The sequence below is a fragment of the Eretmochelys imbricata genome, chromosome 26 (genome assembly GCF_965152235.1).
Source record: "Eretmochelys imbricata isolate rEreImb1 chromosome 26, rEreImb1.hap1, whole genome shotgun sequence".
NCBI lineage: Eukaryota > Metazoa > Chordata > Testudines > Cheloniidae > Eretmochelys > Eretmochelys imbricata.
Window position 1 is genome coordinate 5,537,277 of NC_135597.1, and position 696 is coordinate 5,537,972.

The following is a 696-nucleotide window of genomic DNA, read 5'->3' on the forward strand; positions in this document are numbered from 1 at the left end:
CCATACCCCCCTGCCCCCAGATCCTCCATGCCCTCCTGACCCCTTCCCCAAGCTCCCCCATAGCCCCCTGCTCCCCCATACCCTGCGACCCCTCCCCCAGATCCCCCATACCCTCCTGATCCCACCCCCAGCTCCCCCATAGCCCCCTGCTCCCCCATACCCCACAACCCCACCCCCAGCTCCCCCATACCCTCCTGACCCCTTCCCCCAGCTCCCCCATACCCCGCGACCCCTCCCCCAGATCCTCCATGCCCTCCTTTCCCCTTCCCCAAGCTCCCCCATAGCCCCCTGCTCCCCCATACCCTGCCACTCCTCCCCCAGATCCCCCATACCCTCCTGATCCCCACCCCCAGCTCCCCCATACCCCGCGACCCCTCCCCCAGCTTCCCCATAGCCCCCAGCTCCCCCATACCCCCCTGCCCCCAGATCCTCCATGCCCTCCTGACCCCTTCCCCAAGCTCCCCCATAGCCCCCAGCTCCCCCATACCCAGCGACCCCTCCCCCAGCTCCTCCATGCCCTCCTGACCCCTTCCCCAAGCTCCCCCATATCCAGCGACCCCTCCCCCTGATCCCCACCTCCTGATCCCCAGCTCCCACCGTTGCGCCTGCCCCGCCCCCCGCGCCGCCCCGTCTCCCCGCTCGCAGGGCCGGGAGGCCTCTCGCCCCGCCCCGCACAGGCCGCCGGGTCCGCGCTTC